This window comes from Ambystoma mexicanum, chromosome 3p (genome assembly GCF_040938575.1).
Source record: "Ambystoma mexicanum isolate Mex_15411 chromosome 3p, UKY_AmexF1_1, whole genome shotgun sequence".
Lineage (NCBI taxonomy): Eukaryota > Metazoa > Chordata > Amphibia > Caudata > Ambystomatidae > Ambystoma > Ambystoma mexicanum.
Window position 1 is genome coordinate 574,760,225 of NC_090925.1, and position 15,638 is coordinate 574,775,862.

The 15,638-nt window shown below is 43.7% G+C and overlaps 1 protein-coding gene across 2 annotated transcripts in view; it reads left to right on the forward strand.

Moving 5' to 3' along the window:
- SLC13A3 (solute carrier family 13 member 3) overlaps positions 1 to 15,638 on the forward strand; it is a 679,238-nt gene that overhangs the window by 426,679 nt on the left and 236,921 nt on the right. The window lies entirely within an intron of this gene.

The window sequence follows — 15,638 nt, forward strand, 5'->3', positions numbered from 1 at the left end:
GAGATATTTGAGGCTATATCCGAGGTTATGGGAAAATGAGAAGCAGTAAAATGCCATTTGCAAGTCCAAAAACATACAAATGCCATCAGGTTAGGGGTGGGGGGGTGGTTAGAAAGCACTGAGTGAAATGTGGGAGTTGGAGGGAGTCCAGGCACCGAGTTTGCAACACAAAGCATTCTGAAGCCTCGGCTATTGCTGCAAATAGCCAACATCGGAAAGCAAACTGTGTCACAGTAGCAGTGTGTGCTCTGGTGTGAAAGGGAGCAGGCAGGGGAGGTGAGCAGGCCGTCTGAGGTGAGGGGGGGCAATTGGTGATGGCCTGGGGTGGCAAGGATGCATTTTTCTGTCCCGGATGTTTTTGCCGTAATTCTCTGCTATATCCGAGGTTACAAAGGACTATAGATAACCATGGGTACCGGTTACATTTAAAAAACATTTTTTGGGAATGGTGTTTTAATAACTATAGTGAGGTCAGGGGTGGACAATCACAGGCTATGTCCAAAGGCCATGGCCACAGACTCACTTGCCATCCAGGTTTCCCATTCATGCAGTAACCAGGACAGACTCTGCTTAACTTCAAAGTGAGGAAGGGGCCAGCCTCTTAAGGCCATGCTGCGTGATAAATGAGCCAAATTTACACGACCACTTAGAGGAATGGGCCGGCCCTTTTCTTTCTTTGAAGCTAAGCAGGGTCAGCCCTGCATTAAAGCTAAGCAGGGTAAGTCCTGTCTACTGCATGGATGGGCGACCGATTGGGCATATGAATTATTTACTTTTTGAAACTGTGCTACTGTCAGTCTTTGAAGGGTTTGCCTTCTAAGACAATTCTTTGCCTTTTGCTTAATTGCATTCTGGTATTTGTAGTCTCCCAGTCAATAATAAAAAAATAAAGAAAATGGGTATTCTTACAGCAACAGTGGGTTTCCCATCCCTGCAGTAACTGGGTTCGAACACTGCTTAGCTTCAAAGTGAGGAAGGGGTCAGACCACTAAGGCCATGCAGCCTAATATATGGGACCCCCTTAGAAGAACACTTAGAGAAACATGGCCTAAGGGGGCTGGATCCTTGCTTGCTTTGAAACTAAGCAGGGTCAGTCCTGGTTACTGCATGGATGCCAGACAATCCACGGTTCTGAATGCTGTGTGTTTCCTTTGTGTTAAAGATCTCATAACACACAGCATCTGCATTTTTATAAAACAGAGAAAATGAAATAAAAAAAACACATTTATGCTGAACACTGCTATCAGAGAGCCCTGGCCTTAAGGAGTTCAGGACGCAGCACTGAACCATTATGCTACAATAATGTTAATGTTTTGATTTTCATACCTATCCTTTTATCATTGAACATATTATATTACAGGCATGTATGTATGCCCCAAGAAGCACCAAGCCATTGTGGCCTAGTGGTTAAATGCTGGGCCTCAAACTGGGGCAGACCAGGGTTCATGGTTGTATGTTTTTGTTTTTATTTAATGAATTTAATTAAAAGCAACGCAAGTGGGAGGTGGCATGGTTTGTTGCAGTGCAGTCCTGTGATCTTATTTAGCATAAGGGCATTTAGACGTGGCTGCAATGTCAGGCACATCCAAACATCCCTTGCGGCGAAGTAACAGCTCCAGAATGGCTTTCACGCCGAAAAGGGTGCTCCGAAATGGGCACTGTGGTGGAATGCCCATGCCAAATTGGGCCGTGCCGAAATGATGGCACCAAAAAGGGGTGTACCGCTTGGAGAACGCTGCTTAACCAAAGTGTGTGCTCCATGGCAAATCATTTAAGCTCACTGCACGTTGCCTAAAAACATTGTGAGTTCTTGAAGATTTAAGTATCTCATAACACATGGCATCCGCATTATTTTTTTTAAAACCGTCCTACTGTGAGCCGTTGAAAGTTTTGCAATCAGACACACTTTTTTTGCATTTTGCTGAATTGCAGTCTGGTATTTGTAGTCTCACAGTCAAGATGGGGGGAATAATGCTACAATTATACATTTTTTGCCTAACATAGTTCTCGGAGGATTTATATATTAGAGTGACACTATGGTATGTGTACTTTTCAAGTTAGCTTTATAAAGCAGAGTATTGTTGAAAGCCAGACATGGGGGTGAGGAGTGGAAATTATGAGAGGGCAAGTAAGTCATGAGCATTTGCCCACGATGTGGCGAGACAGTTTGCAATGCTGGACACTGGTGCAGTTATTTTCCCGATTGGGGCTTCTTTTCAGGGCACAAGTAAAGGACACATGTGGGTGAAGAGCGCAACTTTTTTTCAGAGGGCATACATAACCCCTTCGGTTTTCTTTTAGGTTGGCAAGCTTGTTCATTGGCTACCAGGATTTTACTCAGGTTGTCATGTTCCCAGTGCAAACGCTTACTCACAAGACCACAAACCCTTATTTCATGACAGATTGCTGGGTTTTAAAGGTGCACACCTTTTATACTTTGCGAGCATATTTTTGGAAACATTTCCTCTCTCAGGTTATTTTTCTGGTGTTCGTCAAAGTTTTTGGGAAATGCTGCCATGGTGTATCGGAGGATAGTGCTGCACCGTAAGGACTGCCCGAGATAATACACGCAGACCAAACATGCTTAACACGCAGACCAGGCAGGCTTCGTAAGGGGGAGACATACTCTGAATAATGTCCAGCGTGTAATTGACATAATAGACTGGGGGGTCAGGGAGGCCCAAAAATTCTCGATCGCCGCATTAGATGCCACACGAGCATTCGACAGCATAGATTGGAGGTACCTAAAAATGATATTGGAGGGTTTTGGCTGTGGACCGATATTCACCAAGATGGTTCTGGCAAATTACCAGCACCCATCTACGCAACTAATGGTGAATGGCTACACCTCAGAAAGAATCAATATCTGGAGGGGTTCTCGGCAGGGGTGCTCTCTATCCCCGCTCATATTTGCCATGGCAATGGAACTATTTGCCTGCAGAATAAGGGAAGACCCGGGAATTAGAGGGGTGCGCACCAGGGAGATTCAAAACAAGATAGCCCTCTACGCAGATGATATCATGCTCTATATGGCAGACTCAAGGCACACATTACCCAGAATAATCAGAGAACTGCAGAAGTTCGAAAAGACATCAGGGTTCACAATAAATTATTCAAAATCCAAAGCGCTGAATATAACCAAAGGTAGTGGGGACATAGCTTTCCTGAAGGGACATTATCCCCTGAAATGGGAAAAACAGTCCCTCGAATACCTAGGAATCCATATCACTAGAACCGGCAAGAATCTGCTCAAGGCAAACATTACACCCCTATAGAAGCGCCTGCAGGAAGACCTGCAGAGATGGGATGCCCAGGAATTGTCCTGGTTTGCTAGAATAGCGGCGATAAAAATGACCTTGCTACCCAAAGTACTGTATGTAGTAAGCTCAACCCCAGTGGTCATCCCCCCAAAACAGATCCTCGAACTCCAAAAGGCGGTGTTTAAATTCATCTGGGGAAATAAGAAGCCGAGGATCCAAAAAAGGATCCTGATGCGGCCCACACTACTTGGGGAGCTGGGAGTCCCGGATATGGGGAGATACGTGATAGCAGCCCAATTAGCACCAGCATTGAAATGGGCGGGTAAAGACCCTCTTCCAGGTTGGGGGAAAATAGAACAGACTGCAACAGATATCCCTTTGAGTAAGCTACCATTCCTAAAAACAAAAGCAAGAGATATGGGAGGTATCCTATTAGCAGCCACTAAAACGACCCTACACAGCTGGGATAAGGCTATCCCTAACAGGGGGGGTAAATTAGGTCTGAGCCCACTATCCCCTATCACGCATAATCCAGATTTCTCACCTGGCCTTCACAAAAGATTCTGGGAAGGCTGGAACGAAGCAGACACATTGTCCCTACAAGATATGTATCAGGACGACGCCCCACTCACCTTCGAAGGATGTAAACCTAGATTCGGCCTCGTCGAAAACCACAGATTCAAATATATTCATTTGCGTCACTGGATCTCACACCCAGAGGTTAAAAGAGCAGGGTTGCGACCCCCAGTGGGCCTAGAACTAACAATACGGGAGGGGACACATGAAAAAGGGATCACTAGACTATACAAGCTACTGGATAAGGCGCAAACAGACGACTCCCTCCAGTACATGACAGATTGGGAGCGGGACATAGGAGAGGAGATTACGCAGGAAGAATGGAGTCAAATCTGGAGGAGGGCGCACAAATTATCCAAATCCACGGCAATCAAAGAATCGGCATACAAACTATGTTACCGCTGGTATTTACCCCCAAGTAGAATACACAGAATGATCCCCACATACCCCCCAGAATGCTGGCGTCAGTGTGGAGAAAGAGGAGACATGTTCCATATGTGGTGGTCGTGCCCAAGGATAAAAATATACTGGAAAGAAATACTGAGCCTGATCAGGGACATAACGGGCGCAGACCTACCATGGTCCCCGAAGGTCATTCTGCTGGGGGCAGTGGCAGAAGGGAACTATGCAGCCTCATGGAACAGAGCAGCCCTCATAACCCACCTTCTGGCTGCAGCAAGGATGACAGTGGCCCAACGATGGAAGACAGTGGAGGGCCCTACAATTCCGTGGTGGTGGGTGAAAGTGTGGGGAGTTATGGCAATGGAAAACATTTGCGCCACAAAATCAGGGTCATAACAAAATTCTTAGCCATATGGGACCCACTTCAGGACTATGTGGGCGAGCGGGAGAATCCATACTTTAAACCCCGGGCTCTTAGAAACATCCATATCAGATAAAGGCAGCAGAAGATATGGCGAGGGGTTGCCTCTTGGAACTGTTCTGGTTACAACCATGGTTTTGATTGGTTAAATTAATAAAAGGAAGGGGGGGGCGGGTGGGGTAGAGAGGGGGGTGGGGTGGGGAAAAGTATGAAGACAATACTAGACTCTACGAGAAAGTTCAAGGGAGTTGAATAAAAGGTTCATGTTGATAACAATGTACTTAACATATGTTGTGACGAAAGCTCAACCATTGTCTTAAGTTAAAAAATTAAAATAAAGTTGGTTAAAAAAAAACATGGTAAAAAAACATGGTTTGCAGGATCGGGTGATTGAAAGAGGGGATGAAAAGGTTTGGCGAGTGAAAAGGGGAAAATATTATATATTTATTTAGGCAGAAGAAGACAGTGGTGTGCGAGTGGTGTACACAAGCACTGCAGCAATTCTGCTGCGCCGGAAGGGGTTGCAAAACATGGTTTGCAGCATTGGGTGGGTGAAAGAGGGGATGAATAGGTTGGGGGAGTGAAAAGTGGAAAATATGATATATTTGTTTACATCAAAGATGATGGTGGTGCGCGAGGGGTGTACGTGAGCAATGCTGCAATTTGCGGGTGGCTCTTCAGGTGACAACCTTCTGTGGCGACTGCATGAACGCTCCATTGGGAAAGGGGACTGCATTGCAGAGGGTGCGAAGAAATGGACAATATGTTATGCTGTTGTCTAGGGGTGTCGGTGCTTATGTTGTCTTTGTGGTTTTCCATTGTGTTGTGGCAGTGGGTGGTCAGATGTTCCCATGCATGCCTCCATTGCTGTGTAGTGGTTGTGGGCAAGGCCTAGGCTTTTTTTTTATTGTGATATTAGTCCAAAACAAAGTTGACTTTTTACACAGAAAGTAAGAAAAATACATACATTAGCACTGTTACAAAGATAGTAAAAAGCAAGAAAACCCAACAATATCGTCTTAAGAAAAACAAATGTTCATATAACAAAACAAAATAAAATCTTCATATATCAAAGACAAAATGAATTGAAATAATAGATGATGATATAATTAACCAACTAAGTGGATAAATTAAAAATCCTCAACCTTTTAAGAATTACTCGGTCACATTTCCTAATAAATACATACCAGATAAAAAAACGAGTTACTTCATATGTGAGAACAATTTCTTGCCCTTGGGACAGTCTTTCCCAAAAATGAATAGAGTTCAATGGGTCCTGATTCTGCACAAATCTTTGAAAACATAACTGTCTCTGGGGCCACGTACCCATGCATTCTGATAGAAGATGGAACGTGGTTTGCTTTACCCCTTCTTCACATTTATCACAGATGTTGCATGTATCGGCTATTGGGTCTCGAATATGCTGCAATTCCAAAGTGAAAAGCAATCTTAGCGTAAATCTGAAGAAGTCTGAAGTTATTCTTTGATTAGACAATGGTAAGCCATCAGGAAACAGAGAGGTTTATCAGTTTTTGTCCAAGATGTTGATATTTTAGCATCTCTCATCTTGGAGATGGTTCTGATCCAGTCCATTCGCCTTAGATATTTCTTTACCATTAGAGGGTTCTGGATTAGAGTATCAATTGTGGAATCTGCCGCTATCAATGTGTTTTTACAGAAGGAAGTTAGTCTATTTAGAAAGATGTAATTCTTTCCCATCTGAGCAGCTGCTTCCACATAGAGAGATGCTTTCTGAGGGCACACAATTAGAACAGCGAACCAAGACCCAGCTCACATCGCAGACATAAAATTGGTATAGAGTTTGGCAATGATAATACCTTTTTCCATAGCTGGCTCTCTATTTTATCCCAATTTACATCAAAAGACTGTAGATTGCACTCTAGCCCATAGCTAATGGATGGAAGGACCTTCACCCCATAGAATTTTATCAGAGGTATAAAGGAGAATTTGCAGTACTTTACACTCTTTTTATTTGGCCCCCAATTTTCTTTGTTTGGGTTTGATTGTTGTCAGGAGGTGCAACATAGAGGGATATGATGGTATCTGACAGCCTAACTAGGTAACCTCTTTGTCTATCGTACTACAATTTTGTTCAGATGCCATGGATATGATATGGTTATTTTGTTAGGATGTTTAAAGATTACTATTTTAGACTTTGCTGGATTTATAGTCAAGTCATTAAGGCTTGCGTAATCAGATAGGGCTATCAATAGCCGCTGTAGACCAATTTGTGTATGATCCATTACCACAATATCATCTGCGTAGGCAAGCCATGATATTTTACCCCCGCCCATCCTTGGAGCCACCAGACCTTTCTCCAACAGCCATTGAGAGAGATCCGCCATGAATAGAATAAACAGAAAAGGGGCCAAAAGACATCCCTGACGAACCCCCCTTCTCTGTTTTGATACTGGCAGATAGTAAACCAGAATTTGTAAGTCTAACTCTAAGAGCAGAGTCTTGGTGAAGATGTATCAGAATATTTAGGAGTCCATCCGGTAGACCCCAGTTTTTTTATTTGACCCACAATCTATTCCTATTTATAGTATCAAACGCCTGGGAGAGATCTACCCAGGCCCCGAAAAGGGGGGGGCCTGCTTTGATAAAAGATGCTGATGAAATACAGGTAAGAACTAATATGTTCAAAATGGTAGAAAGACCTCTACGAAAGCCTGTCTGTACTAGGGATTATGCCATTAGATGTCACCCAATTCTGCAGTTCTACCAGCACTAGGCCACTGAATATTTTACCATTGGCGTCCAATAATGATATTGGCCTGTAGTTGATTGCCAGAGATCGATCTCCCTTTTTATAGACTGGAATAATGATAGCCTGTTGCAAGGATTCCGGGATTATTTTAGAGACGATAAGAGAGTTGTTTTTTAGAACTGAATTTGATAGGCCATTGGCCCAGGAGCCCTTGAGTTGGAAGGTTTCTTTATCAAAAACGCTCGATGCCCTCTGCATCGAATTGCAGAGTCCAGTTTGCCTCTTGTTGGTAAAAATCTTCAGAAAATGGGCTACCCATGCCTTTTCATCAATCATAGGTTCTAGAGATTGAATACTAGCAGGTTGTTCTGAATTTATAATTGACCAACAATTCTTCAAATTTTGACAGGATATTGTCTTCAGCATTTCTTCCCAATCTTTTTGGTGTAACATAAAGCTAGGGCTTCTAACCCAGTTCTTATATTGCTAATTTATTTGATTTGGTCTAGACAAGCCTTCTAATTTTTTACTGTTTTATATTTTTCAGCTCTTAATTGTTTTTTATTCAGGGATTTGATTATCAAAGCTGTATTTATGCCTTTTGTAAGGTTTGTCTTTTCCCAACAATGGTGGGTTCACAGACCACATAAAACCAATATAATTACTCCGTTTACAATGGTTTCTTAATTCTTTGGGTGACAGTCGGGCAAATGCTTTCACCAGATTGTCATTCAATATTTGGCCCCCTTTTTCAAATATACAACTCTATTACCACCTATATTAACCTTCAGGGGCTGTGGATAGTACAGATCTGGAAATGTGGCTTCAGTTGTTATAACAAAATCTAACATAGCATGATCGCTTTCTTGAGTATGGGTCAACTTCAAAGTTATACAATTCTTAAAGATGTTCCTCAAAATGTATATATAGTCAATAGTTGAGAAGGAGTCACCTCTCTCCCAAGATGGTGCACATGGGATATCCCCCTTCAAATTCCCATTTAACCTAGTTAGATTCCATTCCAGCATAACATCCTCCCACACCGGCCCATTGAATGATTTCTTTTTAGAGGGCAGAGAGAATACTTCTGTCGTAACACACTGCGAATTGAGATCACCCAATATCATCAGCTCACCCAAAGGAAATTGTGTTTGAACTGAAACCAATAAATCAGACAGATGCTGAAGAAAAAGGGCAAGGGCAGACACCACTGGATTCCAATAAATTGTCATTATAACCAAGTGAGCAGATATCACATTCTCCTTGAGCAAGACTATAACCATCAAGAGACCTTTTGATATTATTTGATAACACAATACATTCTCCAAAAATCTCTTTTTTACATGCTAACATCAAACCTCCACCTGGTCCACCCACCCCTGTATAATCAGCGCATTGTTGAGAGACATAGAAACCCTTAATGGCCACCGCTTCAACTAACCAGGTTTCTTGTAGGGAAATCAAACCAAAATTCTGAAAAATAAAACCTCTCTGTCTCCTCTGAAAGAGTTGTAGCCTCTGGAATTCCACGATAGTTCCTGTTTGGTTAAAGCCTCTGTTCAGGTAAGCCCATTTTCTGGAAAACTTGAGCTATAATTTCAGGGACCATTTCCCAAATATTTCCAGGACCCCCACTTTGAGGGATCCTTCTCAAAAAAGGTATTTAAGGCAGCACTGGATTAGTTCTGGAGACAATATAGCCTATTTTTAGCCATTCCCCCTTTCACTCCAGCATAGACTCAGATGCTAAGCTCGACTTCATTATAACTTCTGTTACGGCAGTATTTGGATAGTTTGGAAAGCATACTCTATCAATATCAGTAGAGGTGAGACATTTTAGTAGATTCATCGGTTTCATCTCTTCAAGATCCATGGCTGATTGCTTGGGCTCCTTGATTTGTTGTCTTGAGACTTTGTTCTAAAAATGTTCAGAGACAAGGGATTGATTATATCATTTTTCCCCATCGGGGCCGCTGAAACTATAGAATTCAAGTTTGATAGCCTTGTTTGCACTGGAGTTGATATCTTTTGATCCACCTTCTCCATCTGTGAATTAGCATAGAAATCTTTCACGCTTACCCTCTCCTCCTCCTCCTCCTTTTCTGGTGCCTTATTCGATGTCTTTTTTCTGTGGTAGGGATAATTGTTCCCATGGTTTGTTTATCTATACCCACTACTGCCTTGTCCTTTATATGCTTTTGAAAAATTGGAGCAATTTTCAAAGAAGGCATACTTGGCTTAAATTATTGTTTTGGGGGGAGTTATATTGAGGCAATTTTCTTAAGTGGAGCAAGAAAGTCTGTCTGACTGCTCACTGTCGCTTTGATGATCACCGGGAGGGTCTCGTCCAAGCTCTTATTTGAATCCAAATCTGTTTCTTTCAATTTCTGATTCTTGCCCGAGCCTGGCCTTGGGTCTTTCAAATTAGCCTTCTCTACACTTATCAACAACAGTTTTTTCAAATTTTTAATAGACTGCTTAGTTTTCTGTTTCTGTGGTTCAACCTCCATTTTCTTTACTTTCAGCTTATTATTCCTTTGTTCCCTTTTTGATTCTTTGGCTTTCCTTTTTCTTTTTTTGTTTTTGTTTTTCCATTCAACTTCTTTGTTGCTTTATCCAGAGCTTCCTGCGTGCCAAATTGTTCATCAGCTAGGTTGGGAAGTTGCAGCTTGTCTTTTTTCTCAACAGGGGCAGCTTTGTCTTTTGCTAGTTGGGCCAAGCGCATGAATTCTTCCATAGCGGAGGCAGGTAAAGGTGTATCATCCTAGTCATCAGCCAACTGATCTTCTTCCCCGTTCATAGGGTCAGCAGATTGCCCTTGTATTTACCAGTTTACCAGTTTGCTTTCAAGAGGGCTAAATCCTGTTTTAAATCAACACCTTGTGTGAGTAGAGATTCAAAGTTACTTAGTTGGATTTTCTGGAAAGATTTCCATAGATTTGTAGAGGCTGTTCTCTCCTCATTTATGGGTGATTTTAAAGCCACCACATTTGTGTCCACTGATTCCATATCTTTCGAGAATTCCAACAAAATTCCAGAGTGCATTTCCACTTTTGTTTTAATGTTTTCAAAGACCTTCACCAGCGAGCTCAGTACAAAGTTCAATTCTGCAATAGTAGGGGGTGTCGTGACGTCCCCCATAATAGCAGTTAAGTTCGACTCCTCCTTCCGATGCTCCGAAGTTTGGTTAAAGGTTTGCTGTTTCGGTGCGCCCTCTTCCTGAGGTACTGGCCAGCTTTCCAATACTGGAATCTGCTCCATGGAGAGATCTAAATTTTGAACATATGAATGAGCTACATAGGAAAGTGGACTTTGGTCACTTTGATTTATTTATAAATTCTCGGGATTGAGAATATTGTTCTGTAAGCATAGATCTACAGGGTTCTGTTGCAGCATCATTTGCTCTTGGGAAGTGGTCTTCAATCGTGTTTTTCATCATTGCGGCCGTGACTGTATAATTAAAACTTGACATTAGAGTGGTTTTGTCTGTGATATTTGAGTGCAAGGCTTGAGTTATGTCTTTTTTTATCAGTCATGATTTGCTTTGGGCCAGAACTTGTAGGAACTTCAGAATCATCTGGAGACGTGCTATTGGGTGATAGAAAACTACCCCTCCCCGCTTTAGAAAGACTTGTCGGGGGGGATTGCTGAAACATTTTGTCGATCCACTGGGGTTGAGTTAGCATGTGGTTCCAGTAGCATTAATTTGTCTGCCTTTGGTCCACTTCGAAGATTGTAAATATTTGACCTATCCCTTTCTTGTACCAATAAGGAGTGGCTGAATTTTAGAGAGAATAGAAGGGCTTGAGAAATAACCCTCACTACCTCCGACAGAGTCAAAAGTCTTTGAGCCACAGTCCTCTGTCAGAGCTTAAATGAGATGGGGTAACAGCAACTATATCCAGAAAGGCTCACACGACTCGTGTGTGTGTGTGGTGTTGCGTTTCGCAGGAATTCTGAATTTGTTGCTTTGTAGTAATGAATGTTAAAGCCACATGTGTCGCGGCTGTAAGATCCAGGTACCACAAGATCAAAGGAGCAAACTCCAGCAGTCTCTGGCGGTTCCTTATCACATAATGAGTTTGTAGAGAACTGAAGAGATGTAAGAAAAACATTACCGTACTTTTGTGGAAATTTGGAGGACGAGGCGTTCCATTATGCGATCTCCAGTCTGATTGAGGCAAATACTTCTGCAGCGCCTCTGCTCCTAGCACTCCCAGCACAACCAGCAGAAACAGTGTAGCCAGACGCGTTGCCCTTGTCTCTGCGTCGGGTTTAGCGCCGCAAGGGCCACGTGGCCCGCCTTAAATCAGCTGGTTTCCAGCTGATCTCCTGATGGGTGTGGCCAGCAGCTCCAAATCCCCTTAAAGCATCAGGGGTAGGTTTCTGGGTTAACGGTCCTCGGTCCTCATTCTTCTTCTTCTTAATGAGCACTCAACAAAGTAATGCAAGGGAAAGTTCTTGTGTCTATTATGCGTTAGATCCACAGTTTCAATAAGGCGAAACTGCACTTTCTCACAATCTTTCACCTTCCAGCACAGCAGAAACAATGTAGCCAGACGCGTTGCCCTTGTGTCCGCGTTCGGGATTAGCGCCACAAGGGTCATGTGGCCCGCCTTAAGGCATCTGGTTTCCAGCTGATCTCCTGGTGGGCGTGGCCAGCAGATTCAAATCCCCTTACAGTGACAGGGGTAGGCTTCTGGGTTAACGGTCCTCAGTCCTCCTTCTTCTTCTTAATTAGCACTCAACAAAGCAATGTAAGGGAAAGTTCTTGTGTCTATTATGCGTTAGATTCACAGTTTCAATAAGGTGAAACTCCGCTTTCTCACAATCTTCCAGCTTCCAGCACAGCAGAAACAGTGTAGCCAGATGCGTTGCCCTTGTCTCCGCATTCGGGCTAGGCTTTTGGGTGCATGGGCGGAGGCCATAGGCCTCCAATGTATCCAAGAGGCTAGGGCTTGCACACAGCCTTGCTTCAGGGAGGGCAGTAAGACATTGCCACATGGAAGGATTTTTTACCATCACAGTTTTGCGATCTGGAGCATTCACTCAGCTACTTGCATATACTTCATTGGTGGGTAGCTGCACCGGTAGCTGCACAGGCGACTATCATTCTTTGGTGAGTGCAGGCAGACTCTATCGGGGATGGGGAGTGCATTGGAGACAATGTGAGGATAATTCCAGTTGGTGTACTATGTTTTGTGCCTGCAAATCCCCTACTGCCTTGTGTGCATGGCTAGGGCCCTTGGAGCTAACAGTCTGGCCACTGGTTGGAAGTAGGTTTGAGAATGTTGCCTTGTTTGTCTGTTACTATACCCATATGTACCTGTAGACAGGAAAGCTATGTGGCCACATGTTCCCATGCATGGCTTTATTGCCTTCTAGTGGGTATGTCCAAGGACTAGCCTCTTGGGTTCATGGGCGGAGGCCGTAGGACGTTGCGGGTTCCCATTGTGTTGTGGTGGTGGGTAGGGGTGGTGGTGGCACATTTGTCATGTATGGTATGTGGCGGCATGTTCCCATGCATGCCTCCATTGCCTTGTAGTGGTTGTGGGCAAGGCCTAGGCTTTTGGGTGCATCGGCGGAGACCGTAGGCCTCTGCATGCACCGTAGAGACTAGGGCTTGGCCACAGGCTTGCTTCAGGGAGGGCAGTAAGACATTGCCACATGGAAGGATTTTTTTTACCATCAGTTTTTCGATATGGACCTTTTACGCTGCTACTCACATATACTTCATTGGCAGGTAGCTTCACTGGGGACTATCATTTTTTGGTGAGTGTAGGCAGACTTCATTGGGGATGAGGAGTGCATTGGAGACAATATGAGGATATTTACAGTCGGTGTACTTGGTTGTGTTCCTGCAAAGCCCCTACCGGTAGTCAGGAAAGCTACATGGCCACATGTTCTCATGCATAGCTTTATTGCTTTCTAGTGGGTTTGTCCAAGGACTGGGCTCCTGGGTGCGTGGGCGCAGGCTGTAGGCCTCCGCATGTACCCAAGTGCCTAGTCCTTGGGCACAACCCCTGCAACGCAATGCAGCCATGTATGGGACTACTGTGATATTGGTATATGGATTGCACACATATGTATAAAGAGTGCATTTCCTTTGCCTTAGCTAATTTGGATAAGTTATTGTACCCATGCCTTCTGACATCACAGACTTTTAAATATGGAAGTGTCCTAAGGTACTCACGTTTGCAGATTAATTGTGGAGGACATGTTAGACTTCTTACAGCAGCAGTAGCGAGACATGCCAACATTTGCCTTTGGAATGGTGTGGCCGTGAACAGAGTTTTGCTTCAGGGAGTGCAGTAAGACATTGGAACATGCTTGGGAGCACTGTGATAATGGTATCTTGATTGCACACATATGTATACAGAGTGTATTTCATTTGCATTGGCTAACTTCAGTAAGTTATTATAACCATACCTTGTTCCATCCCACACACATTTAAATATGTGCATGTCCTAAGGTACTCGCCTTTGTAGAATCAGTGTGGAGAACATGTTATACTTGCTACAGCAGCATTGGTGAGATATGCCACCATTTGCATTTGGAATGGTTTGGCCGTGAACAGAGCCTTGATTCAGGAAGTGTAGTAAGACATTGGGACATGAAAGGATTTTTTTACTGTCAAACATTTGCGACATGGACCATGTACGCAGCTACTGACACAATTCATTGTTGGGTAGCTGCACAGGCGACTACCTTCAGAGCCCATTGGGAATGGGCAGAGTATTGCAGATGATATTGGGATATTTCTATTCAGGGTACTATGTTGTGTTAGGAGTGGGAAGCCCCTACTGCATTGCGTGCATGTCTAGGGACCTTTGAACTAACAGTCTGGACACTGGTTGGAAGTAGGTTTCAGAATGTTGCCTTCTTTGGGTCCGTTCCTTTACTGATATGTAACTCCAGCGTACACTCTTGGAAATATGCATGTCTTCTGTGGGTGCTCACCATTACAGAATGGTTATGGAGGACATTTTTGCAGTTGGTACACCACCAGAAGTGGCGTGAAGTGCCTGACATGCATTTGGTGTGTGCTTTGAGAGTGAAGGAAGATATTGCGACATGACACGAGTTACTAAGCATTACACATTTAAAGTATGGATAATGTACAGACCGACCCACATACATTTGCACCAGAAAAAATCATCAACGCTGTTATGTCCCGCAATATACATGACAGCAGGCCATCTGACTGTTAGCTTTCTTTGCGTACTTGTTGAGATGGCTAACAAAAGCGGTTGGTGTTCCTATTGTGTGCAATTATAATGCGTGCATCGCTTCCATTGCCTAAACGTGTGGGCGGTATACACCATCGCAACAGTCACTGGCATAGCTGACTTTAGTTGCGGAGAGTTGTTGTCCACTGTGTGCACTCCATGTATGTTTGTTACGTGCATGGTGAGCACCTAGAAAAGGAACAACATGAGCAAAGGCAGACATGCGCACACAGAGCGTACGGTACCAGAACATTCCCATAATTTACAAACAACACTGTGAAGAGTGCTTTCTTTTTCTACTGAATGTTCACGAGAACGTGTAAGGTGGCTGCAATCACAGCTCTTTTATTTCACAAACAAAAACCAGTGTGAATGTCATCTGTGCACTTCTGTACTTTTTTTGTCATCTAGCAAAGTGGGAAAAGGATTAGGTTGTGGTCCTTGGTCGGTCGTGTGGAAGAACACATTTTCTTGCAAGGTTGCAGCTGTTGCCTCTGGGATGCATTACATTAAAAACATTTGCAGGTTGGTTCGTATTGCCGGAACCGCAAATGGACATGCAGGCCCATATCGGTCAGCCCAGATAACGACAGAAAACACATTGCTTATTGTGATCTTGCAATGCTTCGTCCACCACCCATCTGTTAGATGGAGGCCGTGGCATGCGCAGTAAGGTGCAAGGTATCTAAGAGGAATAAGAATAGATGTAAGTAGCCATTATTAGTGGTAGCATACAGGGCAAGAGTTTGCGGGAAGAATGTTGTAATAGGTGACTGCCTCATGGACCATGTAGTGTGTGTTATTGAGTAGCCTCTTATGTCAATCCACTGCCTTGCTCTTTGTTTTGTAGGTGGTACTGTCATTGTACGGCTACACACAAGCAAAACGTTGGCACCAGGCGCTCTTCATGTGTTTCCTTTTTTACAAAAAATGACAGCGCTAGCGAGTGTTGTTGTCCCCACAGTCTCTGTGTGTCCAAAGGAAAAAATTAAAAAATAACCCTCATGGGGGTCCCCTTG